The sequence below is a fragment of the Juglans regia genome, chromosome 3 (genome assembly GCF_001411555.2).
Source record: "Juglans regia cultivar Chandler chromosome 3, Walnut 2.0, whole genome shotgun sequence".
NCBI classification, from domain to species: domain Eukaryota; kingdom Viridiplantae; phylum Streptophyta; class Magnoliopsida; order Fagales; family Juglandaceae; genus Juglans; species Juglans regia.
This window is the reverse complement of record NC_049903.1, coordinates 14,805,051-14,833,047: the sequence shown is the minus strand read 5'-3', so window position 1 is coordinate 14,833,047 and position 27,997 is coordinate 14,805,051. Positions and strand designations below refer to the sequence as shown.

General features: G+C 36.4%; 1 pseudogene; it reads right to left on the bottom strand.

Moving 5' to 3' along the window:
- Positions 1-407: 407 nt before the first annotated feature.
- Positions 408-13,678, bottom strand: LOC108994249 (annotated as a pseudogene).
- Between the last annotated feature and the right edge of the window lie 14,319 nt (positions 13,679-27,997).

The following is a 27,997-nucleotide window of genomic DNA, read 5'->3' as shown; positions in this document are numbered from 1 at the left end:
TGAGGGGATATGGAAAATGGACACGTGGCACACTGTGTGCCACATCAATGTATGGGATCCCTTTGTGTCTCTAATAATATTTTGTAAATTTTATTGAGAATGATTTAACATTTTTAAGTTGAAATGAATTTAATATTTTTAGATTAAAAAATATTAAATAAGTTAAGATGAATTTAATTTTTTTAAAGAATACTCAATTTTCAAAAAGCTTGCATAGAACTACGCATCATGGCTCGTGGCCAAGAAGTAAAGATGAACGTATCACTTGCTTCTCTCCTACAATATTTTAGTTGAGGGGTAAAAACCAGTTAAAAATTATTTAAAACCTGGACGTGTTGCAGATGGCCGTAAAGACTAACGGCAGTAGTTCTTAGTGCAAGCACATTAGATTAATCATAGCTATTGAATCAAGAGTCAGAGAAGACTACAACCTTAAAGCAACAAATGAATCACATATAATAGCAAGTGAAATTTGCACAAAAACATGTACACCGTGGCCACACCCACAAAACACTACCTAGGACCTAACTCAGTAATCGAAACCTAATACTGACTCACCGGCCTACAATTAGGGTCCAGTTTCATTGATGTGGCTAATGGAACCCCATTTTGCATAAAACTTGCTGGTTGTGTGGGCAAAGGGAGAGCAATGGAATTGCTATTAAGCATGAGAACAACTGAAGCCATGTCTAGTCTGTCGGCAACATTGGCTTGAACACACAGCAATCCAATGTGAATACATCGTATCATTTTGCTCAGTGGACCACTCCTCAGTGTGAGATCCATGAGATTCGTTGATGTCCCCTCTCTCCAGCTTTCCAACCATGAAGATATACATTAATTCACGCATACATGTCAAAGAAAATAGTGTAGAATATTGTTGATTTTCATTTTAACAAAGAACAAGGGTCTAATAATTTATGTATACACTCACATTGCTTAGAAGGCACTCTATGTTCTCCCCTTCACGGAAAGATGTAATTTTTTTACCACTTACAATCTCCAGCATCAACACACCAAAACTAAAGACATCTGACTTGACTGAGAATTGCCCAAGCATTGCATACTCTGGTGCCATATATCCACTGCATATCAATATTAATAAACTCAACTTCAATTTGAAGGCAGTAGAACTTTGATTATTATTTTCAATTGATTTGATTTCCATGTCTTTATATGCCTTTCTTGATGCAAATAACCAACATAAATCAATCATATAGAAAATGGAAAATTGTAGTCATTAGCTCTACCCTATTTGGATATGTTTATATACTTACTAGGTCCCCAATATTCTATTTGTATTGCCTTCAGTCTGATCCCATACACACATCCTTACCATGCCAAAATCTGAAATCTTAGGATTCATTTCTATATCTAATAGAACATTAGCAACTTTGAGATCTCACGATGAATAATCAGAAGTCGAGAATCCTCGTAAAGGTATAAAAGCCCTTGAGCAATGCCTTTATAATAATTTTATATCTAGTCTCCCAATCTAGATTTGCACTCTTCTTGGGATCTGCATAAGCAAGGAATCGTACATACTCAATCAAATATTTAAAATTTATGATCTTTTAAGGAAATGAATGAAAATATCTTCATCCCAATGTAAAACATAGAATGCAATGGTACCAAATATGTAGCGATCAAGGCTGCTATTGGGTACGAACTCATACACAAGAAGTCGTTCATTCCCTTCCAAGCAAAATCCAAGGAGCCTTACTAGATTTTGGTGTTGGAGCTTGGCTACTAATACAACCTCATTCGTGAATTCCAAATTTCCTTGTCCAGAGGTTCTCGATAGTCTTTTTACTGCTATCTCTTGTCCATTAGGAAGCTTACCCTGAATATGTGAGAGAATAAGGCACAAATAAAGAACTCGAATCAATTTTCAGGAACTAAATACAATTGTAACGCCCCATACCCTGGTGGGGTGGAGAATTACTACATGTCACTTATAAACATGTCTCCCAACACATCTAAAAATCTCCAAAGACTTCATAAGCAAAATCAATCTCATATCTTCTAAATAAACACATTACAAACTCCACAAAGTCATTATTGCAATAATAATAAACCAATGGGTCCACAGTCTCTCGATAGTGATAACATACCAAATTGATAAAACCATACATCCTACTAAATCAAAACATAATTAAATCTCAACGTAATAAACTGATACATCTTAAGTCTCAAAAGATCCAAATAACATAAAGAACTTCAAATACTCAAGTCAAACCCTTCTACTAACATGCATGGTACCCTTAGGTACTCGACCTTCTATCCATAACTAGTCAAGCTCCAATCTCTATTCCTGAGCCCCAGTTGGGTCATCAATATCATCTGAAAATAATGAAGATAAGGGGTGAGTTATCAACAACTCAATGAGCAGAAAACCTATACTAGTGTGTAAACATGAGCCCTTTTTAGAAAGTTTGGTATGCAGAAGCAAAACATTTTATTTTTATATGCACATCTCAAAATGTATTATCACAAGAATCAAAGCGACATTTCAATCTTTTCATATTCATAAATCATTTTCATATTCAAGAATACTTTGGCATAACATAACTGAACATCTTCATCTTATCATATCATATCGTATCATATCATATACCATGTATAATCCCCGTGGTAAGGTTGTGCTATCCCCGGTGGCCAAATCAGGCAGTATCATATTGTGAAACTTTCCATTTTTCAATCTCGGAACCCCAAGTGTGGACGCAGGAAAGAATACGTAAAAGATCACTTTGTTTCCAAAGTGGGTGTACTCATATCATGTTTGTACCAACCATATCACGTGAATCAATATCATCATATTATAACTATATTCAGAATCAGAATCAAAACAGATAAGTATGCCAAAAGTTTTTCATATCCATATCATATCAAGACATGTGCTAAACATATTCATATCACTTCCATTTGATCAAAACCATATTCCAATCATTTCATATCACATGTATAAAAATCTCAATGATATCATATTCGTTCTTTTGCATATTTCAGAAACATGTCAAATATTGCTTATGTCTATACTTTTCATGTCAAAAGCATTAATTTTCTCTTTCGTACATATTTCATCAGTGAATGCAAAACATATACTGAGGTTGTTTTTCAACTTTTTTTTTAACACAACATGCATATTTTTATAAACCAATCTCAGTTCATTTCTTTTTATGCAAATCTAGCATAAGAACCCCACTTACCTGAACTTCTTAGCTTTTCCAAATTTCCTCAACAATGCAGAACAAAAATTAATCGTCACCTATAAGATAATCACGTTAATTTCCAATCAATCTCGTATTTCGATATTCAACCCTAAAACTTCTAAAATAACTTACTTTAATTCCTCAAAACCTAAAATTCTCATAACCTCAAAATATATCATCACTTTCTAAAATCATCAATGTCCCTTTAATAACTTCGACTAAAATATAAAAAAAAATAACTTACTTACTATTGAAGTGTAACTATAAACTCTAACACTATATAATATAATTATAAAAAGAATTTGAGTCTAATTACTCATATTTATAACAGTGAAACTTTAGCTTGCTTACAAAAGATCTCAGCCTAATAAAATTACTAAAACAGTTTATCAAACATAATAAAATCAAGTCTAATAAAAATAATATACAAGTCTATCAAAATATGTATGTCTAAATAATCTCAAGCCCAGCCCACTAGAAAAATAGCTCACTAGGTTTAAACATCAATCAAACAAAACTGAGCCCATAGTATAAGTCTCGTGGTCCATTAAAACACACTCTTCTTCCCACTAGGTTAATATATATATATATATATATATATATATATATATATATATACTAGTTAGGGCAACGTGCGTTGCACGTATGCCCAGTTGTCTACTATTAAATATTGCGAGATATATAATAGACAGTAAAATATGACCAACTTTAGATAGAATCATCATGTAAAGCAAATCATCATATTATCACAAGCAGCATATGCGTAAGGATTTTTGACTAAATCATTTTCTTTTTTATCTCATATTATAAACTCTAATATCAATGATTATATCCAATAGTATTTTTACGAGTTCCAAATAAAATAATATATAATGAGAATCTTAGATCTTGTTAGGCAGCAAATTCAAGAATTGAATACACTTAAATGAAATGTAACATCCATAAGCAAATTAAAATTATTTCTTTTACTAAAAATAAAATATTGTTTGTTTAAACTTACCAAAATCTCTTGTTTAAAAGGCTAATGTTTCTATAATATTAAAAAATAATATTCTAACAATATTTTATTTAACTTTTAATTTACATTTCAACTAATCTCATCTCAATTAGGATCTAACCTATCAAAAAAAAAAAAAACCACAGTATCCAAACTCACCTAATCGGCAAAAGAGCAAAAACATAATAGAACCGAATTTGATGAGAAAAACAAGAAAAAAGTGAGAGAGAAATTGATAAGAACACTGTTCATCCCTTACTTATTTTCAAATAAAAGTCTATTTGAAAATAGATTTTATTCCAAAATTTTCATATCATATCCCATCTCATTTTTAAACATAACTAAAATACAAAACTTTTAAAATAATCATTACAACTTTCTCAAAATTTCAAATTTCAAATAAAATATAATTTATCTTTTTAAATTTCAAAACAAAAATAATATTATAAAATTATAATCTAAGCGTCTTATAATATTTTAATTTTATAATATTTTTTATTTAACTCTTTCTCTCTTTCAATTATTTTTTATAAAATTTCATCTCATCTAACTCTCTCCAACATTATATAAATTTTCAGAGAAGGAAAAAATTAAAAATGTTCTAATATATATTAACATATTCTAGACTATATTACTTAACAGTTAACACTACAAATAATGTTAAATTATTGCGTTAGTTTAAAGGCAGTTTAGCTCTTAATTTAAGAATGCAAATCACATCATCTTAACTTACTTCAAAAGTTTTCATAACTCTTTTTAATATTATTAAAATAGAAACACTATAAGAAATAATAACAATGAAAAATATTAATTTATTTAACATTTTCACACTTGGCTAAATAAAATAATAATAATGACATATTATATTTTTAAATTATTAAGAAGTTATAATTTATTTCTTTATAAAAATTTGTAATTATACTAACCAACCTACTATTATTACTCTTAATAATTATAGTTGGATGCGCATGTTGTATATTTGTTATTTCCAAAATAAATATATAATGTGTCACTTTTAAAATTCAAAATTACAGTGGTAAGTATTAAATAATTTAATCATATATTTTATAAAGTCTCATCCTTTACATTTAAAAAAAGGTAATGATAGTGATAGGGTTATTATCTTATTACTAGCCAATTACTAATAGTTAATTTCAAGTTTTTAATTTTTTTATCATTTTTTTTGAAGTATTTTTTTAACATCCTTAATGGAAAAAATTAAAAAAATATATAATTTTATTAATAATCACTTCCTTAACCATTAAGTAAAATAAAAAATTTTAAAAAAAAATCAAATTTAAAAGAGTAGTAAATGAGTAGTAGGAGAGTAGTAACCTTATTATTTTCTTTTAAAAAAAATTAAATAAACTATAGTACATTAGAAACTATAGATCTACCTCAAATAGTGTAATTAATTTCAGGTTAATTAATAAACTATTCAATTTATCCAGAAATAAAAAAAAAAAATTATTTAAGTTTATTTCTTAATAAATCATTAAACAAAAATCATTAATAAGGAAAAATTACATTTATACTGAAATGTAACAATTGAATTCAATATTTACATAATTCAAAATTAAAGAAAATAAAACACAATAAAACACAATAAAGACCGTCGTTCCTATAAAAAAATTAAAATTTAAATTAAACAAAAACCAGAATGAGCCGCGGCTTGGATTCGTCGTGGCGGTTAACGGCGGCACGATAGGAGCTGATATTGGAAGGGGAGGAACGCCGGACGGAGGGGAAGAGAATGGGTGGGGCGGTGTTAGCCATGTCGGCGTGCGGCGGCGCACTGGAGGCGATGAAGAATCGGACGGGCCGCAGCTTGGATTTGCTCGTGGCGGTCAACGGCAGCACGAGAGGGGCTGAGATTGGAAGGGAATGGACGCCTATCGGAGGGGAAGAGAATGAGAGTGGTGGTGTCGAGCACGATGGCGTGCGGCGGCGCACTGCAGGAGATGAAGAAACAGACGGGGGGAGAGGGGAGGAGGGCCTCGTGCGTGGGAGAAATCAGGGGCAAAATGGAAAGAATTTCAATGGCAAAATCAAAATTTGGGAATGGAAGTAGAGGTAAAATTAGAAACGAAAATATTAGATGAAAATACTGTTTATAGGGCGATTCGCACTTTATATATAACTATATATATACCATAAGTTTCATTTTTAAGCAACCATCAACAACAACCAAAATAAAAACAAGCAGGGGCCCAACGTGAGCGGCGACAAGAGCTTACCCACAGAAAACCGAGGCAGTGGCACCGTGGGAGTGCGACGGACGTTGGACAGAGGTGGTGGTGACTTTCCGACGGCGTCGCCCAGGGAGGGAGAGAGAGAGAAAGAGAGAGAGAGAGAGAGAGAGTGCTGCTAATGAGGGAGAGGGATGTGAGAGAAGAGACGGAGGGAGAGCAAACCGAAGGGGAAGACACGGCGAGGGGGTGATAGTGGCTTACCGAGAGACTGAGGTGGCGTGCGGCGGACTGGGGCTGACGGAACGACAGCTGGTGGCGTGGTTGGCAGGTTGATGGCACACGGTGGAGATCAGTAGGTGCTCTGTTTTTTGTGCGGGAAACAGGGGTGGTGGTTTTTACCGATAGCTGAGAACCGGACGGGATACTCGGATGGCGGTGGCGCACGGCTGGGGTGATGGACTCAGAGTGGCTGAGGTACCGGCGGGACTGTGTTTGGTGGAGTTGCGGCACGTGAAATAGCTTTGCGGGTGGCGGTTTACTGGTTGCAGACTGAGCCCTTCGGTTTGGTGTTTTGCAAAGAAACGATGGCCTTCTGTGAATAGGGGAAAGCGCGGCACATATCGAGGATGTTTAACATATATATAAGATAAAAATAGTAAAGAGATAAAACCTAGAGGAAAAGGATGAACGTACATACACAAAAATGGAAAAAAAAAAAAATGAACGTGAACATGTGCGACGTATGGCGTGAACCCGTACGACGGTTTATGGAACTGTGAACCACGTGCATGGATGGCGGTGAGCTGGGTCTTACAACAATGGTTTGACATATTTTGACAATAGATGCTTGTTTGACATATTTATACCCTACTGTTTTCATACCTCATAAACGGGCCCAAATCCACCTTTCCCAACCTTATTTGCATCAGAAAAGTTGCATGTGGCAGCTCTAATAACGTCGAAATCGAATTGCAAGGATTCAATGTTTCCCATTTCATCCATGGCTTCAGAAAAGAAACGACCGCCAGGTTGATACATACTCGAATGATTTATTAATTTGCTCAATATGAAAGCATACAACAAGCTGGTAGAGCATCTAATTTGATTTTTGGGTTCGTATCTCTGGTAAGTAATAACAGAGAGTGCAACCATTTATAAGAAAAAAAACCTTTTCTTTATCCTAGCTAGGCACCCAGTGTTACCGAAGTGCGAAAAGAAAGTCATGAATTTTCATAATTAACTATTATATATAACGAGGAATACATGAACTATGTCGTACTTACTTTCAAAATGATCCTTGCGCTTCCTCAGTCTTAAAAATAAATTGATGACCAGTATGATAACAACAAGAGTGGGCACAACAATGACGACGGCAGTTCGAGTTATGGTGTTTCTCTTAGTTCCTGCAAAAACCAAAAGCATCGTTGTCATCAAAAGGCAAGCCAACCATAAATTAACATGAAACAGTCAAATTTGTCTCACAAATAACAACTTATCACGTACGACATATAGAGTAAGGACAGGACCTACGCTGACCCAATAAAAATAACTATGATTTCATCTATATATGTGGGATATATGAGGATTATAAATTTATTATACCTTTTATGGGAGGAGGTGAGATAGGTTGCTAGGTTGCTGAAAGATAAATTTCTTGTACCTCTTCTCATCAACTTAAAATTTTGGGATAAATGATAATTTAACAATTGCGAATGTTGAGAACAATAAGAGAAAAAATAAAGAAAAAAATGAATCAAGAACACGAACACAAAATTTTGTGATTGGGCAACGTACCTATGTCCATGGAGCTGCAAACAATTTTTATTCTCTTAAAAGTCGAAATACATTGTGTGGTACTATTGTTCACTCTATACAGCCATGTAGAATTACAATATATATATATATATATATATATATATATTTGTGTGTGTGTGTGCGCGCTTGGCGAAACCCAAATCAAAACATTTATCGGGTATTTCGCCCGAGTGAACTCTCTATCTAAAGTTTGTTTGAGCTAAATGTCGAACGAACTCTTTGTCTAAAGTTCACTCAAGCGACTAGCCAAGTGGACTTTCTGCCTAGCGTTCGCTCGAGTGAGTCCCTGACGAGCCAAATACCAAGCTCCACACAAAAACCCAACGATTCTCCCACTTGGAGATTAGTACAACCACATGTATTAATCATCTGCCTCCAAAATTGAAACCTCCATCTTAGTAGCTCGTAGCTCCTGTCCTTAGGCTGGAAGACCACAACTTCAGTTTCTCAAATGAAACACCCTTAGTTAACATATCTACAGGGTTCTTGCTTCCGCAGATTTCCTCAAGTATCAACTAGTCATCATCAAGAAGAGATCAAATAACTTAAAATCTAATATGAATATATTTGGCCCTAGAATGAAATGCTGGATTTTTAGCAAGCATATGGCACTCTGTCTGTCAATGTAGAGAGTACCATCCTCATTCTTCTTAGTGCTTACCCAACTCCTCCAAGAACTCTGTAACCAAATCATCTCCTTTGAAACTTCATATACAACAGCATACTCAGCTTTGTAGTAGACAACACAATAGTCTTTTGCAAATTGGAACCCTAAGACACAGCAGCAGTACTCTTCCGATTGTTAGTGTCACTAGCTAAATAGCTTCCAGATTAGAGACCAAACTTGCCTATGAGAATTAGAGTTTGAACCTTACCCTTTCCATCTTTCTATCAATTCCTTATGTAAATGGTAACCACTTTTAACTGTAAAAAGGCTATTCATACTGCACCTCCATACTAACTTGTCTAGACAATTTGAAATACTTACAGGCATTTGTTGAATCAGCTCCACCCCTGCTTAAAAAATAATATTTGATCAATAGAACATTCCAACATTTTGTGTCTGGATCAATAAGAGTTTCTACCTTTGCATTAGAGTCCAACACAACAAGCATACTTTGGATTTTGAAAGAAGATGGCTGGGAATCCAACGATCCTTCCAAATCCTCACTTGTTCACCATTACCAATCCTCCATAAAGAGCCCTCTTTCACCAAATTCCTTGCTGCAAGCAAACTCATCCAGATAAATGATGGGTTAGCACCCAATTTAGCTTAAGGAAATGAGGTTGTAGGGAAATATTTTAGCTTGAGAACTCTACTAGCTAAAGCCTCTGGATTCTTCATAATCCTCCATCCTTGTTTTGCGAGTAGTGCTAAGTTGAAGCTCTCCAAATTTCTAAAGCCCAATCCTCTTGTTGACTTGGCCTTCCCCATTTGACTTCAAGAAACCCAATGAATCTTCCTTTCATTCTGCTATTGACTCCACCAAAATTGCCTCATCACTTGGTTAATTTTATTTAAAAGGGATCTAGGGAGTTTAAACACACACATGCAATAAGTTGGCAAGGCTTGGATCACTGCCTTTAAAAGAATCTCCTTACTAGCTTTGGATAGTAGCTTAGTTTTCCAGTTACTGATCCTGCTTTTTACTCTATCCAGTATGCTAGTGAAAGCTTGGTAATGAGATCTGCCAATGAGATAAGGTAGCTCCAAATCTTTTTCATAGAAAGATGAAGATCTTACCCCATTAATACTCAGAATGATCCTCCTAACTTCCCTAGCTATGTTTCTGCTAAAGTGAATAGAGGTTTTGTCCTTATTAAGTCATTGGCTTGAAACTTTTTCACAAAAACCCAACAATCCATTCATATTGCTAAACTCCAAACGATTAGCTCTGCAAAATAATAAGCTGTCATCTGCAAAGAACAACTAATTAGTGCAAATTTTTCCTCGAACAATTGGTATTCTTGTGATAACTTTGGACACCTCAGCATGGTTGAGTAGGGCACTCAATGCCTTAGAATATCAGATGAAAAGGTTAGTGACAATGGATCACCTGTCTTTAGCCTCTAGAAGCTTTGAAATGAGCCTAAGGAGAGCCATTGAGCAGAATAGAATAAGAAACCAAGTTTAAACATCTCATGATTAGGCCAATCCATTTCTGGTTGAACCCCAATTTAGTCATAACAACTTGAAGAAACTCTCATTTCACTCTGTCATAAGCCTTGCTCATGTCTAGTTTCAATGCCATGTAACCTGTCGGACCCTTCAACCTTGAATTCATTGAATGCATGGCTTCATAAGCCACCATAACATTGTCAAGAATCAACATTCCCAGGATAAAGACACTCTAAGTAGAAGATATGATCTCAGGTAGAATCTTCTTAAATCGATTTGCCAAGACCTTAGATATGATCTTGTAAATCACATTGCAAAGATAGATTGGCTTATAGTCGGAGATTTGCTTAGGGTTCTTCCTCTTTTGAATTAACACAAAATAAGTATCATTAATGAAGCTCGAGCCTTCACCTGCATTGTTAAGAAATTCAAGAACAACACTACAAACATCCTGGCCAACAATATGCCAATGTAACTAATAAAAGCAAGCAGTGAACCCATCTGGTCCAGGGGAGCTAATAGGATTCATCTGAAAAACAACTTCCTTAACCTCTTCTACCACAAATGCTTTACTTAATCTTCTATTCATTTCCTCTGTAACTTTTGACATCTGTGGACTAAGACATTCAGGGATACCTATAGGATTTGAGGAAGTAACAAGATCTTGATAGAACTTTTGAAATAACCCTGAGATCTTTGCAACAAAAGTGACCAAAGATCCATCCTCCCTTTCAATCTTGCTAATTTTATAGGTTTTCCTTCTATGGTTTGCACACATATGGAAATACTTAGGCCCCGTTTGGAAGTTGAACTATATTGATATTAAATCAGTTCAATCAAATTTTAAACTGAGTCTAACATCCAAACACCTAACTCTCAAATCACTAAACTCATTTCAACTCAAAACCTCTTTACACATGGAATCCACGATATTTTTCAACTCAATACATCTTTACATGCGGGACTCAAAACCTTTTTTAACTTTCTATAAATATATATAAACTCATCTTAGCATCCAAATATATCTAAACTCATCTTAGGTGGGCCCACAAAACCCACTCCACCATCTCAACTCACTATTATTCATAAAAAACTCAACTCAGCTCAACATCCAAATGAGGCCCTAGTGTTTATGCCACCATCTCTGCTTGGCTCTCTGCTTCCATATTATATTCTCTTCTTCTAACAAACAGTCAACTTCCCTCTGTGTTTTTTTAATGGCAGCTGCATACTCACCCTTATTGATCTCTTGCATCTTTGAAATCTCCTTCAGCTTATCAAGCATGAATCTCCTGCTCTTGCTTGTAGACCTCTTATTCCATTGAAGGAGAGACTTCTTACAAATCTTTAGGCCATTGGAGATAGACAACAGCTTGTTGTAGCTATGCCCCTTTTTTTTTTCTTTTTTTTTTTCCAGCTATCTTTAATAATTTTACCACAATCTTCCCTTTTATCCCAACATGCATTATGTCTGAAAATTCTACTACTTTGAACATTGCAATTCTGGTTCTGGTTCTGGTTCATTTTCACTAAAATGGGAGAATGATCTTAGGTCTTTGTCGGCAAGATAATAACGCAAGAAGTCTCATACATTAAAGACAATTTTAGATTGGCAAAGGCACTATCCAATCTTTCCTTAGTGAACAAATTATCTTCTCGATTGGTACTCTAAGTGTATTTGTTACCTTGAAAACCAAGGTCACTAAGCCCACATCCATCAACTGCTTCTCGAAACCTCTCCATCTGATGGTGGGGTTTAACTGTTGCACCCTCTTTTTCATTTTGGTGGAGAATCTTATTAAAGTCACCAACACAAAACCAAGCCTTCTCATCTTTTGGTTTTAATTCATTTAGGAGTCTCCAACTCTCCTCCCTTTGACCAGTATAAGGAATTCCATAGAAGCCTGTTATCAATACCTGCGTGTCATCTTCATCACAAGTTTGAATCATTGAAATATGAAGTCTAGAGTACGAGTCCATACTCTTATTACAAGAAATATGCCAGAAAAATGCTAATCCACCACTGAGGCCCCTACTATCCACTATGAAACTACAATCAAATTCCAATTTGTTCCTTATTAACTCCACCTTATCTTGTTTGCATTTTGTTTCCATCAAGAAAACAAAATCTGAGCACTTAGTTTTCACCAAAAGGCGAAGTCCTTGAACTATCTGAGGGTTCTCAATCAATGTTTTGAATATCGTACCAGATGCTATACCGGTCAAGGCACTAGAACAAAATATTTCGGTACCGGTACCATTTCGAGATAGTCGATATATGAATAAATTATACGTATAAATATATATAAATTATATTCTAAAATAATAGTCTATATATGAATAAATTATATATAAATACATATATATATATAAAAATTATAAATAGCCTAGTCTGAATTGGGAGTCAAAAAATAAGCTTGTAGTTTAAAAAAATCAAAAAAAAAATTAAAGGCCGAAATACTGGCCGGTACAGGCCAAAATATAGGCCGGTACGGTCCGTATTTTAGCTGGTACAAAACACATATGACACCTGTACCGGCCACTGGGCTGGCCGATACAGCAAATTTCAGCCGTACCGGCCGGTATAGTCGGAAATTAAAAACACTATTCTCAATCCCTTGACAGTTCCAAATTAGGCAATTCATGGTTGTTTCAACTTATCCTGATTAAGGCACAATTCATCATAGAACCCTGGTTTAAGTCTTTTAATCATAGGACGGATTAGATTAGAGCTCATCTGTTTAACCCCACGTTTCCTTCCCTCCTTACAAGCATGTGTATCAACAGAATCAGAAACAACTACTTCCCTTGCTCTTCTCTTCCAAGAACATTTCTTTGGGAGACTAGCATTACAATTATTAGAAATTTCCACATGGGAATTAACCTATTTCATCTCAGGACAACTTATCAATTGAAATTCCTTAGATTTTGCAGTCGAGACCACCCAATCAACTTTGGTTCCCATATTCTCCTCCTTTTCAAAATTATTCAGAATATCCACAATTTCCATATTCTCATTAATAAAACCATGTCCATCTACATCTGTGATTTTAGCAAATTCATGAAGAGAATTAAGGAAAGATGAGTCATTGATACTATCTCTCTTTTGAAATTTAAAAACTCCATCATTTACTGCCATAAAATTAGAGGAATTAGTGATTGAATTACCAGGATTATCCTTTGAAATCTCCTTGGTTTGTGCCACAAAATCCGCCCCTTGATTTCCTTCCCCTTCCTTAGTTGCACTGCTGTCATCACTGCCAGAGTTTGGCGGTTGTAGGTGAACTGAAGCTCTTCCTCCCTTGTACTTTCTTGCTCCAAAGAGAGAGGAGTTCATGGGCATGCTCGAAGCCAAGGACCATATTGCTAAGTAAAGGCACCATTTCTTTGGGATCAGTTTTAAGAAAAGGACACTCCTTACCCTTGTGCTTCGCCACTTCACACTGAAAACAAAAATTCTACAATCTTTCATATTTGAAAGGTAGCCAGACTTTGTTTCCACCTATACTTAGCGTTGTGCCCCGAAGCAGAGGCTTTATCAGGTCTATATCCACACAAATTCAAAGGTATTTTCCCTTTCCCAAGCCTTCCTTGTCTACATCCACTTCATGCACTACCCCAATTCTCCTCCCAATTTGCATCCCGATCTCCTTAGACATTGTTGCCAATGGCAGATTATGAACTTGCACCCAAAACGGTTCATGAGAAAAAGGGATATCCTTTATGGCCAAACCACCATCAAAAACCTGGAGCGCTAGAAGAGCACGGTCAAAGAACCATGGCCTGATATGCAAAACTTTGTCCTTATCAGATTGCTCTTGAAAATCTATGATAAAACGACTATCACCAACTTCTTTGAACACCACCCATCCATCAAACTTCCAAACTTTGGACATAGTAGCCTTAAAAGCTTCTATGTTGAAACCTTTATCTAAGATAAGTAACACCATCAAACAATGTTCCCCTCTAACATTTGAATCTTTAACAGTATCATCTATTATCTGCATCACTTCATTTTCACTTTCCGTGAGATGGAAACCCTCCCATCTCCTTGAAAGATCATCCTCCTCCATTGCCATGCACAAGACTCAGACTAGGCTGAGAAAATAATCCAACTACCACCTTACTCTCTCAACCGAGAAGAGAAGGACCAGTCATCGTCATGCTCGAGAGTGGGTTAAATCGGTCCCGCTCCGTGATGTTCCCATTGTTCTGAGTGTTCAATAGAGAAATTCTAGGCCTTACGGCCATAGTGGAAAAGATAGACTCGTTGGAGTAGAGAATCATGCAATCGTCGTACCAAATAACAACAACCTTTTTCCCTTGAACATTTAGCGGCGAGCTTTTTGGTCGCTGCAACCACGCATGCTCGGCACATTTGGGAAGTGACATCGCCGCGGCAGAGGAAGAGGCCATAGAGGGTGTCAGAGGTGGTGTTGTAGAATTCGATGTTGCAGTTGACGTTGGAGGAGAGGGAAGAGAGGAGGGAGTTGAGACTAGAATTGTAGAGGCTATTTTGGGAGAAGGTAGTGTTTTCACAGAAGTGGTAGATGGGAACAGGGTCGGCGACATGTGTGGTCAGGCTGAGGGAGCCAAGCATGAGAATTAACACGACGGAAAAAAAAAAAAAAAGAAAGGATTGAAGGGAAGCATTTTGATGAAAGAATATCTTCCACTTTGAAATTGTGCAAGATTTGCAGTACATATTGTGCAATCAACCAGGAAGGAGAATGATATAGGGAAAAAAAAAAACATCGGGCAATAAGCCAAGCCTGGACTTGAGACTAGGGCTGTACAAAAAATAGGTAAACTGATCGGGACCGACTCAGACCGGCCTCCGGAGTTCGAAACCGGCAGGGAACCAGTCGGCCGTTGGTGGTAATTTATCAAAACCGGCGTCGGCCGGTTCGGTCCCGGTTTGAACCAGCCAAAAATCGAAAAACCAGCCGACGTCATATATATATATATATATATATTAAATATATTCATTCATCAAACGACGCTGTTCGATTTCGACGCCGTTAGAAAAAAAAAATAAAGGGAAAGGCCAAACGGCGCCGTTCCAAGTAGGGCATATTATCCCCCAGCCCTGTTTCTTTCCCCCTCCCTCTTCGATTTCGACTCAGACTCTCAGCGCCGTCCACTGCCTCCACTCCACTCCAGTGACCAGCCCAGGCTCCAGCGACTCCAACCACTCACGGCTCACTGACGCCCAGTGGTCCAACATCCAGCAGCGGCACAGCCTCCACCGCTCAACGTTCCTCCTGCAAACGGCGCAGCCCGAGAGCCTCCATTTTATTTTTTAGGTATGAACCGTATGATTTTAATTTTTGTGAGATTTTTTTTTTATAAGTATTTTATGAGATTTATGAGTCTGATAAGTTATTAGTGATTTTCTTGAATTTTTTTTTATAAGAGACTAAGAGGACCAATCGGTGGATTAGGGTTTGTGTTTTCTGGTTTGGTATTCCAATCTAGGGTTAGGGATTGTGTTTTCTGGTTTGAGATGATTAAAATAGTGAATCAATTTGATGAAAATTGATGGTATTCCAATCTAGGGTTAGGGACTATGTAGTGTGCATTCACGATTGAAGATGTTTTATAGATTTTGTACAATGAACAATCGGTGGTTTTTGAAGATACAGTGTGCATTCACGGATTGAAGATGATTGAAATAGTGAATCAATTTTATAGATTGACAGTTTTATTGAAAATAAAATAATTTGTGATGTTTATTGAAATTTGAAAGTAAAATTTATGATGTATTATAAATAATTTGTGATGTTTATTGAAAGTAAAATTTATGATGTGTTATAAATAATTTGTGATGTTTATTGAAAATAAATGTTCATAATTTATTGAAAGTAAAATAATTTGTGAGATTTATGAGCGATCTAAAATGTAGATTAGAATCTTAGATTTGTGATATTTGCCACGTTGCAAACTAGCTGTTGTGTAATTAACAATTGTGGTAATTTTTTGTTCTTTCTTGGTTTTACATGTTAGATGGATTCTTCGTCAAATCCAATTGATCTTGATTCGAACTCCCAAATACCAAAACTCTCGGCTTCAAGTGCCCCTAATAGTAGTAATTGTCCACTTCCTAAGAAACGGAAGGGGAAGGATCTGTCAATTGTTTAGGATCATTTTACAAAAGTTGAGGATTGTTCCGTAGATGATCCTAAGGCTAAGTGTAATTATTGTGGCAAGATATATGCTTGCCACTCGAAGAGGAACGGAACTTCAACCATGCAAAACCATCTACCTTCATGTCTTAAAAATCCTCATAAACGTGGGCTTTTAGATAAATATCAAATAACATTGGCAAGTGAGGTATCCTCGGAGGGGTTTGGAAAGACTGATAATTCTTTAAGAAATCTTGTAACCCATAAATATAGTGAGGAGGCTGTGAGGATGGCGCTTGCAGAGATGGTAATTCTCGATGAACTACCATTTAGAATTGTTGAAGAGCAAGGATTTAAGAAGATGGTTTGGTTGCTTGAACCTAGATTTAAAGTGCTATGTCGAGTGACGGTTGCAAGAGATTGTATGAAACTATTTGCATCTGAAAAAGCCAAACTTAAAAAGTTATTTAAAGATAGGGGAATGAGGATTTCATTAACTACCGATATGTGGACATCAGTACAAAATCTTAATTATATGTGCCTAACTGCCCATTTCATTGATAGTGATTGGAAATTGCAGAAGAAAATCATTAATTTTTGTTTAATCCCTAATCATCGAGGGGATACCATTGGAAAATATGTTGAATCGTGCCTCCTTCATTGGGGCATTGCTAATATATTTACTGTTACTGCTGATAATGCTAGATCAAATGATACTGCAATTATATATTTGAGACATTTTTTTACAGAGAATATGTTGGAGGGGAAGTATATGCACATGAGATGTTGTGCTCATATTCTAAATCTTGTCGTGAATGAGGGTCTTAAGGAGTGTGATGATATCATTACAATGGTTAGAAATGCGGTTAGATATGTGCGCTCCTCCCCTGCAAAATTAGACAAGTTTAAGAGATGTGCAGAAAAGGAAAAAATTGATTGTAAAAAAATGTTGTGTCTTGATGTGCAAACCCGATGGAATTCAACTTACATGATGTTGGAGGTTGCTGATAATTTGAAAAGACTTTTAAGCAAATGGAGAGTGAGGACTACAATTTTCTTTCTTACTTTAAGAATGGAAACATTGGGCCTCCTAGAGCTGACGAGTGGGAGACAGTGCGGGTTTTTGTAAAATTTTTGAAGATGTTTTATAATGTCACTTGTCAATTTTTTGATTCTTTACATGTCACGGCAAACACAAGTTTTTTGGAGATTTGTAGGCTCCAAAAAAAGTTGGTTAGACTGTGTGAGAGTGAGAATACTTGTTTGATGAGCATGGCCATTAGCATGAGAATGAAATTTGATAAGTATTGGGGTTCATTGGATAGGATGAATTTGTTATTGTTGATTGCAGTTCTCCTTGATCCACGTAGTAAGTTGGGACTTCTTACTTTTCATTTGAAAAAAATTTATGATCACAATTGGGCTGAAGATTTGTTGTCGAGGGTGAGACAATTATTATCAGACATGTATGCGGAGTATAATGCTACGTTCGGTTCTTCCTCGAGTAGTAGAGAACATGTTTCCCCTCCGTCATCTGTCCTTCCAAATGATGCTGAAGACAATCATGAGTCACAACTTTTTTATGAGTGGTTGCTAGCATTGACTGCCTCTGGATCTACAGCTACCAAAACAGAGATTGACCGATATTTATCAAATGGTTGTGAGACATTCAGTCAATCTTTTGACTTGTTGAATTGGTGGAAAGTGAATGAGCCTAACTATCCTATACTTGCGAGAATTGCATGAGACGTGTTAGCCATCCCTGTTTCCACGGTTGCATCAGAGTCCGCATTTAGTACAGGAGGTCGTGTACTTGATCCTTTTCAGAGTTCCTTAGCTCTAAGAACTGTTGAGGTACTTATTTGTACTCAGAATTGGTTGCGACATCCGTCAACGCCAATTGATATTCGATACTCCATGAATAATGTTGAGAGCTTTGTAGTAGAATTTGGTAATGTATTTTTCTCATTCAATTTCCATATTCATTTATTTTTATAATTTAATTTAAATTTTTTTTCATTATCCTAATTTATTAATATTGATTATTTGATGTTTTCTTATAGAGTTAGGAGTATCATACATCACAACTATTGATGATTGAAGAATCGAAGACTGCAATTGAAGAATGAAGATTTTTTGGGTTTTATTCAATAACAATTGTTATTTGTTCTTACTTGTTTAAGACAATTTAGTTTTGTTTGTAATATATATTAAATATGATCTAGTGGAGTTTTTTTTATTTATCTACTAATTAGTAATTTAGTATATAAGATAATAAGACTATAAAATATAAGTAGTATATATGTAGTAGTTATTAGTTACTAATAATATATACATGGCATGATTAAAATTAAAAAGAAATTGTACTAATAATTGTAAAAAGAAATTCTGCAGAAAAAAATCTAAATGTATATGATTTTAAATAACAAATGGAGTCCAAAAAGAGATTGAATTGGATCTTAAAATGGCCCAAACAAAGTGGCTCAAACCTGCCCAAAACATGTGGCCCAAACCTGCCCAAAACCGACCAATTGACCGTGAACCGGCCGGTAATCGAACTGGCCAGTTTTCTCCTCATGATCAGTCAGTTTGGTCTTCCCATATAAACAGACCTATCGGTTTCGGTTTGGGCCTAAAATCGAACCGATAGGTCAGTTTTTAAGCCTACTTGAGAGTAGGGAAAACGAACGAGATTTGCCATCGAGGAAGGGGTTTGTTGACCAAGTCAACCAAGCTGGTGAAGGATCAATAAATAGAACATCCTCGCGGGATAGGAAATAAGATATCGTTGATGGATGGATGGGAATTGAAGAGTAAACTGTTGATACACGTTCATTTGTCATTACCCTTCCAACTAATCATGTATCTAATGATATATTAATGGTATTAGCCATCAACTTTTAATCTTAATTTTTTAAAAAAATAAAAATAATTTAAGGATGATCATATTAATATAACATTTTTATATAATGGAAAGAAAATAAGAAAAAAATACTTTATAAAGTATTACTCTAATAATATTAGGAAAACTCTTATTATAAATTTTTATGAGATACTCATAGCATTAAAAAGAGTCATTTTTCAAGAGTTTCTTGCCAACTTAAATTCCCTCCGTTCCATCATCGTTCGATTCTTCATGAGCATTGAGCCAGGCCGATAAATTTATTACATCCACTCCAGCCACAACAAAGTGTATTACAACAATCTAATTCATAGAATCTTCAATCTTGAATCGACTTTGCGATCCAATTAATCATTCAAAATCTAGCACTACACGTACAGTGAATTGTAACATTTCAACCTCAAAGCACCAATATCTGATAATAGAGATGAATAATTAAGAGTAATACTAGGTATAAGTTTCAGATAGACAAGTCTCATGCAAATCCTTTATAAAAAAATTGGTCTCACTAAAAACAATAGTTTTTTTAAAATTTTTTAAATATTAAATTTATGTTTTTATAAAGATTTGTACAAAACTTATCTATATGAAAATGTACAAATTATTTCTCAACAATTAATGCATTTATTGCCCATATCGGCCTGATTGAGGAATAACGTCATAAACAAGAGTGGTGCTACTCTGCCGCCTAAGTAGCACCGCTAGTTAAACCGCTAGTTGTTTTTTGCAACTTTTTGTTTTTTCATTTTTCTATACACATTTTTTAAATATATTTAAATATTTTAAAAAATGAAAAAAATACACAAATACACTTAAAATTACTTCCTTCATCATTAAATAAAAAAAACAAAAAACAAAATCACTGAACGGTCAAATGGAGCGGTATATTTTAGGCCGCATGGTAGTTTTTTCCTATTTCCTAACGCGTTTAGAGGATACAGATCACTTGAAAGGGATTTATTGCACCGCGCAGGGCCATTCGTTTTCTTCACGATGGACCTCCCAGAATGCCTTTACTCTGTTCGTGGAATAAAGGTTTTTTTTTTCCATCATTTATTGATCAAGAATGCCTCTGTCTTCTCCTCTCTCTGTCTTCGTTGAATAATACATGATCTTCGCTGTTCAACTTGTTCTGTTCCTCTCTCGTTGGCCTGCAAATCAAGGAACCAATATGATTAGGTTTTATGGAGAATAGGAAGGATGGACTTGCGCTGTACGTTAAAGATACCAATCTGGAAATTTGTCTTGCTTCTGTATTTTAACATGCAAGCACTGTGTAATAGTTCAAACTTGGGATTTAAGAGTTATGTATGGATTCAGATGAACATTCATGTATATTGATAAGAAAAAGATAAGGCTCTCTTCGAGGGGAGCTCCTCCATAGATGAAAAACAGAAAATAATAAAAGGTTCACACGTTCTGGATGCCCCTCATTTCGTTACAATGCCTAGATATACTAGTAATGTAAAAGGACTGGATTACCCTTAGGTTATTGGATTACAACTTGAAAGAAAAGTAAAGCAGGAATGTGTATCAGGTCTGGCCCATTCAAGGCCCACGAACTCCACCTAGCTGCCAATTGTTACGGCCCATCCATTAACTCAGCCCACGCACAATCCTAATCAAATCCGACACAAGTCTTCAAAAAGAACCCTAAGTCCCGAACGCTCAAGTACTTCTCCCTTGCTGTTCTCTTCTCTTCATTGTCGGCGTGTAACACTCCCTCCCCCATCACAACACCTTGCCCACAAGGTGTGGGTAATCGGTGCACAACTGCATGTACAGCTCCCAGGAGGCTTCTTCGTGCGTTTGGCCAGTCCACCGAACCAAGAGCTCGACGACGGGTAAGTTTCTCACTTTCTTCAATCTGCGTTGGAGGATTTCTTCGGGTTCTGGTTTTAGTACTCCATGCTTGTCCGTGGGTGGTAAAGTTGGGATGAGATTGACCTGATTTCCCAATTTCTTCTTTAATTGCGAGATGTGGAAGACGTCGTGAAGTTGAGAGGAAGGGGGTAGTTGAATTCGGTAAGCTACCTCACCAACTTTCCGAATCACCTGAAAGGGCCCGTAGAATCTCGGAGAGAGTTTCAGACAGTGGTGGCTGCGAAGTGAGGACTGGCGATACGGTTGGAGTTTCAGGTAAACCCACTCACCGACTTCTAAATGTTGTTCATTTATGTTCTTATCAGCATATTTCTTCATTCTCTCCTGGGATCTAACCAAGTTTTGCTTCAACAGGGCCCAAAGCTGGTCTCTTTCGCGCAGTGTAAGCTCTACCTCTTCTAATCTTGCAGTTCCTGATGTATAACTTGTTAGCTTAGGTGGTGTATATCCGTAAAGTGCCTGGAAGGGTGTTATTTTACTCGAGGCATGTTGGCTCGAGTTATAGCACCACTCTGCCAAGGCCACCCATTTAGACCACTCCTTAGGTTTATCACCAACATAGGATCTTAAGTAGTTTTCCACCCATTTGTTAACAGCTTCGGTTTGGCCGTCTGTCTGAGGATGGTATGTCGTGCTGAAAGCCAACCTAACCCCCTGTAATGATAGGAATTCTTGCCAAAACTTGCTAGTGAATGTTGGATCTCGATCTGAGGTAATCGAGTTGGGCATTCCATGTAGTTTGAAAATGTGCTTGAGGAATAGCTGGGCGATAGTCTTTGCTGTGAATGGGTGGGAAATTGGAATAAAATGGGAGTATTTGGTAAACCTGTCAACAACTACCCATAATGCATTGAAACCACCAGAATTAGGTAAGCCTTCCACAAAGTCCATTGTAATGTCGGCCCACGGTATTGTTGGAATTGGTAGGGGTTGGAGCAAGCCACTAGGTAGTGTATTATCCACTTTGACAGTTTGGCAAATGTCACAGTCCTTTAGGAAATTTCTCACATCTAATTTTTGGCCAGGCCAGTAAAAATCCTTCTTGACCCGATAAAGGGTCTTATCAAAACCCAAGTGACCCCCTAAGGGGCTGCCATGTAACAAATCCAGGAGTTTGTTTATGAAAGAAGGAACTGTAGGAATGTAAACTCTGCCTTTATAAAACAGAATATCACTCTTCACTGTGTAAGGGGACTGCAGCTGCCCCTGTTTGTGTTTCTGTAAAAGAATCTTAATTTTATCATCCCTTGAGTATAAAGATTTGATATCATTCATCCAGTCCCAATGTGGAACAGAAATGAGAGACACCATAACCTCCGAGTCTAGCCCTTGCCTAGATAAGGCATCCGCTACCATGTTTTCCTTGCCTTTTTTATATTCCACCACAAAGTCATATCCCATGAGTTTCGCAATCCATTTTTGCTGCATAACTGTCCCCACTCGTTGGTCAAGCAAGAATTTCAAACTTTGATGATCCGTTTTGATAATAAATGGCTGGCCCAATAGGTAATGGCGCCACTTTTGAACTGCTGAAACTAGGGCCAGAAATTCTTTTTCGTAGGTAGAGAGCTGTAAAGATCTTCCTTTCAAAGCTTGACTAAAAAATGCGAGGGGTCTCCCTGTTTGCATAAGCACTGCCCCAATAGCTTCACCCGACGCATCACATTTAATGACAAAGGGTTTTTGAAAATTGGGCAATGCTAAGACGGGGGGTTCAGTCATAGCTGTTTTAAGTGCATTAAAAGCTGTTTGGGCTTCCTCATCCCAAGTAAAACAGTCTTTTTTTAGTAAACTGGTCAGTTTTGCTGCTATAGCCCCATATCCTCTCACAAATCTCCGATAATAGCCCGTGAGGCCTAAAAAACCTCGTAAGGCTTTAAGGGATTTGGGTGGTGGCCAGCTCCTCATGGCCTTGATTTTTTCCGGGTCTGCCCTCACGCCTTGGCCAGAAATTAAATGGCCCAAGTATGCAATCTCCACGCAGCCAAACTCACACTTACTTAGCTTAGCATACAGCTGGTTGTCTCTTAAGATGTCAAAAGCGAGCTGTAGGTGGTGTAGGTGAGTCTCTTCATCCTTGCTGTAAATCAAAATATCATCAAAAAAAACCAAAATAAACTTCCGTAAATGAGGTTTAAAAACTTGATTCATCAAACTTTGAAAAGTGGATGGTGCATTGGTTAAGCCAAATGGCATAACCAAGAATTCGTAGTGGCCTTCATGTGTACGGAATGCGGTTTTAGGGATGTCTTCAGTTTTCACCCTTATTTGATGATAACCCGACCTCAAGTCGAGTTTAGAAAACACTTTGGCACCATGTAGTTCATCCATTAATTCCTCCACCACTGGAATTGGATATTTATCTTTCACTGTGACATGGTTGAGGGCACGATAGTCAACACATAAGCGCCAAGTGCCATCTGCCTTCCTTACCAACAAAACAGGTGAGGAATACGGGCTTTGACTAGGTCGAATAACACCAGATTCCAGCAACTCTTTGATGATTTTTTCAATTTCATCCTTCTGAAAATAGGGGTAACGATAGGGTCTCACAGATATGGGTTGGGTACCCGGTAATAGGGTGATACTGTGGTCTTGTGATCTGGTTGGGGGAAGGCTAGAAGGGAGGGCAAAAATGTCAGGATATAGGTCAAGGAGGTGCTATATGAGTTTAGGAATATGGGCAGGTGTTTGGGCTTGGGAAACTTGTTCAATGAGCTGGAGCAACACCCCTTTTTTTTCCAGAGCAGTAGCTCTATTAACTGGACCTTCTTCCATTAAAGTGCTGCCTCGCAGCCCTTTTAAAATTACCACAGTGTCTTGGTAATTAAACTGCATACTGAGGATATGGAAGTTCCATAAAATTGACCCTAGTCCTTGTAACCATTGCACACCCAATACTACATCACATCCTGCCAATACTAGCAAATACATATCCACAGAAAACTTCATATCCTGGATAATCATTGGAACATTTTTAATTCTGCCCTCACTTTGAACTTGGTCGCCGTTTGCAACTTTCACCCTTACTTTGTCATTGGTTAACACATGTAAGGAAAGTTTTGACATTAAGGAAGGGTCTAGGAAGTTGTGAGTACTTCCTGAATCAATGAGAATAGTTACTGGTTGGGTACCAATTCTGCCCACAACTCGCATCGTTTTAGGATTCAAAGACCCGATAATAGCATGTAAAGTAATCTCTGGAGTTGCACTAGTGATCTCTTCAGTGATCTGGTCCTTTTCCTTCTTAGTGTCAAGATCAACTACCTCATAATTCTCTTCAATCTCCTCAATCAAGTAGAGTTTTGGACTTGCACATTTGTGGCCTGGGGACCATTTGGAGTCACACGAGTAACAGAGGCCTTTTGACCTGCGCTCTCTCATCTCATTTTGACTAACCTTATGGACTGGAACAATGGCTTTAGGGTAGTTCAAGTGGCTGTCTGTGGTTTGGGACTGGTGTGAAGGTTTAAGGTAGGGTGGCTGATGGTTTAGTGTGGCTGTTTGGTAAGGTGAATTTCGGTATGGAGGTTTCTTTTGCAAAAAAAGTTTTTCCTCTTGCATTTTGGCAAGACCATAAGCTGTAAGCAGGTCAGTGGGTTTAAACATCTTAACTGACAACCTTATATCATCCTTAAGGCCACTGAGAAAGCAACTCAATTTGTAAATCTCAGACAACCCACGCAGCCTATTAGACAAGGCTTCAAAATCAGTTTTATAATCATCCACACTCCCTTTCTGGCTCAACTTAGCCAGTTGTTCCATTGGATCATCATAAGTGGTTGGACCAAATCTAATTATTAATGCCTTCACAAAGGCCTCCCAACTATTGATACTCCCAGATTCTTCCAAGTCTTGAAACCAAACTAGTGCCTTCCCTTCCATATGGAGGGACACCAACCGTATTTTATGCTGAGGAAGGGTATTATGATAGGTAAAGAAATGATTTACCTTAAATAACCATCCATGGGGGTTATCTCCATGAAAAACTGGAAAATCCAATCGAATGGGTCTTGGCTGGATGTCGGTACTGTGAGGTACGAGTTGTGAATTCTGATGTTCCAGATTTTGATTTTGTTGGGAATTGCTAGCTACATATCCTGATAGTGTTGCCTTCACACTGTGCAGATCTGCTGCCATACCCGAAAACTGCTTCAGCATTGTCTCCATTTGATGCCGCATAGCCAGCATCTCCACTCCTATTGTAGTAAACTGGCTCTCAGTGTTTTGGATGTGCTCTTCCGTGATTTTTTGCTGAACATTGAGGCCTTCGAATAAGTCCTTCATACGCGTGCTTTCAGCCATGGTGACTCAGGGCAGGAAAGGGGCTCTGGATACCACTTGTAATAGTTCAAACTAGGGATTTAAGAGTTATGTATGGATTCAGATGAACATTCATGTATATTGATAAGAAAAAGATAAGGCTCTCTTCGAGGGGAGCTCCTCCATAGATGAAAAACAGAAAATAATAAAAGGTTCACACGTTCTGGATGCCCCTCATTTCGTTACAATGCCTAGATATACTAGTAATGTAAAAGGACTGGATTACCCTTAGGTTATTGGATTACAACTTGAAAGAAAAGTAAAGCAGGAATGTGTATCAGGTCTGGCCCATTCAAGGCCCACGAACTCCACCTAGCTGCCAATTGTTACGGCCCATCCATTAACTCAGCCCACGCACGATCCTAATCAAATCCGACACAAGTCTTCAGAAAGAACCCTAAGTCCCGAACGCTCAAGTACTTCTCCCTTGCTGTTCTCTTCTCTTCATTGTCGGCGTGTAACACACTGCGGGCAATTAGAAATTTAGATGTTGAAAATTCCAATTCTCTAGTCATTCACGTTCATTTGTCATTACCCTTCCAACTAATAATGTATCTAATGATACATTAATGGTATTAGCCATCAACTTTTAATCTAATTTTTTTAAAAAATAAAAAATAATTTAAAGGGTGATATTAGTATAATATTTTATATAATGGAACGAAAATAAGAAAAAAATACGTTATAAAGTATTACTCTAATCAGAGTAATGATATCTTTACACTTTTCTTATTACTAGTACTTTTCTAAATATTTTTATCCACAAACATAATCATGTAATTTAATTAAAAATAAATTTAATTTTATAAAAAGATCTTCTATCAAACTTATATAATATTTTTATAATTTTATATTCAAGTACTTTCATCTCATATCATGTATATAACGAAATAAAGCCTTAATATGCTTAGAGTAATGCTAGATATAAGCTACAAATTGACAAGTCCATACAATTCTTTTGAAAAAAAGTAGGTCTCATTAATAAAGAATATTTTTTAAGGTGGAGTCTACTTTTTTTTATAAAAATTTACATGAGACTTATTTATAACTTGTACTCTTAGAGCATTAGTTGTGGACTCAATAAAGTTTAATCAAAATTTAGTTAGAAAATTCTTTTTTATAAATTAGTTAGCCACTTTTCAATAACACCAAATAAAGACTCTCCAAATCTATCACTATTCTATTATTAATGTAATCATGCTAGATGAGCCGAATGCTGGGATAATTGGTGCCTACAAGGTGTTAGATTCTGATAAGTTAATATGATAAATTATTAATGAAGTTAATAATCTTACTTGTACTATTTTTTTTTTTTTTTTTTGACAAATAACTTGTAATAAATATAATAAAAATGTATTATATTTACCTGACAATCCCATATATGTGGGTAAACAAGCTGAAGGAGCATTAAGACTTAGAGGGGGAGTAAATGGACTTGGATGAGAATAGGAACTTGGATGGGCATTAAGGATCGGAGAAGCATATGGAGGTAGTGTCCCAACAAATAGAGTTATAAATTGTGTTGACTTAGCACCACAATAAGCCTAAACAAAAAACAAAAGCATTAGTTTCATTATGCATCAACAATGGTAAGAACAAGGTTGACCAAAAATATCTATACAAGTCATCACCTTCATAGAGGATCATGACCAATCCTTCGAGGATATCTTTGAGGGGTCATTATAACATCTATTATCTTTCCCTTTGTCCATCAAGTTATATGACCAAACAACAACATACACTAGTCTCAATCATTTATTTTATACAGTCGGAGAACCAACAAAAAATTATGTAGTTGATGCCTCCACAGCAAGCAACAATTATAAATTACAACCACTGTTGACAATCAACATGTTACGAACAAGAAGCTTAATGATATTTAAAAAAACTAAAAAACCTCTTTCAAAAAATTTTTATTCTTTTTAAAAAAAAGTGCCCCTTCCTGTGTAGGGAGGGGTGATAGAGGGTGGACTGTGACCCCCACCCATGCCACTTATGGGCGGGGCTCGGCCAATGAGGTGGCTCGCCATGGCCACCTCTCCTAGCACAAGGAGGGTCTTTACAAAAATTAAATATTTTAAGTTATTGGTTTTTTTTATATATAAATTTATAAATTTTTGTTTTTGTTTTTGTTTAAGTAACTAGCATTGAATGTTGATTGAGACACGTGGTATTGACATGACACTTCTAACAATTTACTAACGGATTTTGACAGTAGGGAGACCGTTGTTAAAGAGTTAAAAACTCATGGAGTACCGTGATTTCTGTACAAATCACATGGACTATGTTAGGTTATACATAATTGAGAATTCCATTCATATTTTATTCAAAGAATGGAAAGTATTGGAATAAAATTGATCAAGTGTTTTAACTATAAAGAGATTATACAAACTGATATAACTTAATACGATATATTAAATTGTAAAAC